The sequence below is a fragment of the Triticum urartu genome, chromosome 5 (assembly GCF_003073215.2).
Source record: "Triticum urartu cultivar G1812 chromosome 5, Tu2.1, whole genome shotgun sequence".
NCBI classification, from domain to species: domain Eukaryota; kingdom Viridiplantae; phylum Streptophyta; class Magnoliopsida; order Poales; family Poaceae; genus Triticum; species Triticum urartu.
Genome location: NC_053026.1, coordinates 45,591,004 through 45,595,052, shown reverse-complemented (window position 1 = coordinate 45,595,052; position 4,049 = coordinate 45,591,004).

Here is a 4,049-nt window from a genome sequence, read left to right as displayed (position 1 = left end):
GGAAGAAGGCGTGGGGGGTAAAAAGATGGGTCCTTATCTTCTTATAAAGGCAGTGAATATCAAGCGTCCCTCCCACGAGCCTTAAAGCTCGCCTATTCCCAAGGGGTCATGCAAACGACACGGTTGGATTACCGAAACCCGTATTTATGAGAATCCCACAATAAGGGGACACGATATCTGCTTTGACAAGACATGTCATGAGGACCGCGCCTCGAAATTCGAAGCAATAGGCTAAAAAGGGTTCGAAATAATAAAAAGTCCAGAACATAACGTCTCGCCGAAAAAGCTGTCAATAAACACAACTTATTTTGTCTAAGTATTTTGACCTTGTGGTTCAGGGTTGTGACGTTTATGTAGAGCCGAACATAGTTCTTTTGACCAACTGCTTTGGAGTATTCGAAGGAGGAACCCGTCTTGCAATGCCGAAGACAATCCGCGCTGAACACATCATCATTGAAGCGTGGTTTAGGGGCTACTGAGGGAGTCCTGGATTAGGGGGTCCCCGGGCGTCCGGGCTATGTGATATGGGCCGGACTAATGGGCGAAGAAGATACAAGATAGAAGGCCTTCCCCCGTGTCCGGATGGGACTCTCCTTTGCATGGATGGCAAGCTTAGCGTTCGGATGTGAAGATTCCTTTCTCTGTAAACCGACTGTGTACAACCCTAGGCCCCTCCGGTGTCTATATAAACAGGAGGGTTTAGTCCGTAGAGGCAATCATAATCAAACAAGCTAGACATCTAGGGTTTAGCAATTACGATCTCGAGGTAGATCAACTCTTCTAACCCCTATACTCATCAAAGTCAATCAAGCAGGAAGTAGGGTATTACCTCCATAAAGAGGGACCGAACCAGGGTAAACATCGCGTCCCCTGCCTCCTGTTACCTTCGATCCTCAGATGCATAGTTCGGGACCTGATACGTCTCCAACGTATCTATAATTTTTGATTGTTCCATGCTATTATATTATCCATCTAGGATGTTTTATATGCATTTATATGCTATTTTATATGATTTTTGGGACTAACCTATTAACCTAGAGCCCAGTGCCAGTTTCTGTTTTTTTCCTTGTTTTTTAGTATCGCAGAAAAGGAAAACCAAACGGAGTCCAATTGACCTGAAAATTCACGGAGATTATTTTTGGACCAGAAGAAGCCCACAGAGTACCGGAGATGGGCCAGAAGAGTCCCGAGGCACCCACGAGGGTGGGGGGGGGGGCGCCCCTACCCCGTGGCCACCTCGGGGACCCACCTGACTTGTTCCCGATGCCAAAACCTCTTATATATACCCAAACTTCCAGAACATAACCTAGATCGGGAGTTCCACCGCCGCAAGCCTCTGTAGCCACCAGAAACCAATCTAGACCCATTCCGGCACCCTGCCGGAGGGGGGAATCCCTCTTCGGTGGCCATCTTCATCATCTTGACGCTCTCCATGACGAGGAGGGAGTAGTTCACCCTCGGGGCTGAGGGTATGTACCAGTAGCTATGCGTTTGATCTCTCTCTCTCTCTCGTGTTCTTGATTCGAAACGATCTTGTTGTATCGCGAGCTTTGCTATTATAGTTGGATCTTATGATGTTTCTCCCCCTATAGTCTCTTGTAATGGATTGAGTTTTCCCTTTGAAGTTATCTTATCGGATTGAATCTTTAAGGATTTAAGAACACTTGACATATCTCTTGCATGTGCTTATCTGTGGTGACAATGGGGTATCACGTGATCTACTTGATGTATGTTTTGGTGATCAACTTGCGAGTTCCGTGACCTTGTGAACTTATGCATAGGGGTTGGCACACGTTTTCGTCTTGACTCTCCGGTAGAAACTTTGGGACACTCTTTGAAGTTCTTTGTGTTGGTTGAATAGATGAATCTGAGATTGTGTGATGCATATCGTATAATCATACCCCACGGGTACTTGATGTGACATTGGAGTATCTAGGTGACATTAGGGTTTTGGTTGATTTGTGTCTTAAGGTTTTATTCTAGTACGAACTCTAGGATAGATTGAACGGAAAGAATAGCTTCATGTTATTTTACTACAGACTCTTGAATAGATCGATCAGAAAGAATAACTTTGAGGTGGTTTCGTACCCTACAATAATCTCTTCGTTTGCTCTCCGCTATTAGTGACTTTGGAGTGACTCTTTGTTGCATGTTGAGGGATAGTTATATGATCCAATTATGTTATTATTGTTGAGAGAACTTGCACTAGTGAAAGCATGAACCCTAGGCCTTGTTTCCTAGCATTGCAATACCGTTTTCGCTCACTTTTATCATTAGTTACCTTGCAGTTTTTATATTTTCAGATTACAAAAATCTATATCTAGCATCCATATTGCACCTGTATCACCATCTCTTCGACGAACTAGTGCACCTATACAATTTACCATTGTATTGGGTGTGATGGGGACACAAGAGACTCTTTGCTATTTGGTTGCAGGGTTGTTTGAGAGAGACCATCTTCATCCTATGCCTCCCACGGATTGATAAACCTTAGGTCATCCACTTGAGGGAAATTTGCTACTGTCCTACAAACCTCTGCACTTGGAGGCCCAACAACGTCTACAAGAAGAAGGTTGTGTAGTAGACATCAAGTTCTTTTCTAGGTCCTTTGCGGGGGTGGTTAGCGCTTGAAGGTATATCTTTAGATCTTGCAATCGGATCTTTTTGTTTCTTGTTTTATCACTAGTTTAGTCTATAAAAGAAAACTACAAAAAAAGGAATTGAGGGTACCTCATATGCTTCATCTTTTAAATATCTTTCACGAAAATAAGGATTCCGATAATTGTGCCAAAATGCTAGAAGAAGAATGCATTAAAATGTTTGGCACCAAAACTTTGAATGATGAGCATGACTGCAATGTTGTTAGTACTAACTCTTTGAATATCCATAGTACTAATGATGATTACACTAGTCATGATGAAAATGTCTCTTATAAGCATGTCAATTTCTGTGGAGTGCATAGGGTTTGCAAGTACACACCAAATAGGGAAGATAGATTTTGCAAGAGGCATAACTATTTAGAAACTAAGTGGTTGCAAGAAAGGCTAGATGTTTGTGCTGAAAATTTGAATTTTCTTAGCCATCCTTGTGAACTTTGCAATGAATGTGGTCATTTAAATATCCAATGCAAATTGTTTCATGATCGAATCGTGTCCAAAAATTGTCATGACTTGATTTCCCTTGCGCATCATAATGAACTTAGTTTGCTTCTAGGTTATGAAGAAATGAAACGTACAACTAAGGATATTCCAGAATTTGCCCTTGATAAAGTTCTTGATTTTGATCTAGAGGAAATTTATATGTATTGTGCGGTGAATTGCATTGAAAACCTTAGATTAACAATTACATAAAGTCAAGAAAACAATTAGAAGATCAAGAGAATACTAATGATATGGAAGAGATTTCCCAATATCCTCCTATTTTTTCTTATGATGAATCAGGTAACGAGGAGGAGCCTTCTATCCGACCAATCTCATTAATAAGGAGCTCCAAAAAGAGGGTTAAACCCACACATGATGTGAAGAATAAAAAGAAAAGATGTAGAAGCAAAGGTAAAAAGGTATCCCTCCCAAATGATGTTGCTCCTATTACTCATTATGATGCTGATAATTGCTATACTATTGGTGCTATCCATACTATTAATGATGAGAGTGATTATGCTTATGATATGAAAAGGCCCAAGCTTGGGGATGCTATGTTTGATGAAAATTACATGTTTGAGAATTTATTTGATGCAATTAATGTTTGTCCCAAGCTTGGGGATGCTATGTTTCATGAATATGATATATTTAACCTCCCAAATTTTGATATGCAAATTTATTATGATGATAGCATGCCTGCTATTTATGATGGTTATATTGATGAAAGTGGGTTAGGAAGAGTGTCAAATTTATGAAGTAATGGTCCAACTATTTTGGAGGATGTTGAATCTTATTGTGATAATTATAAAAGTGGATTTGGAGAGGTCATGACTTTATTTAGTGATGAATCCACTATTTCGGAAGAGGTTCCAATTGATTATGAGAACAAAGTTGCTATCTATGATGATT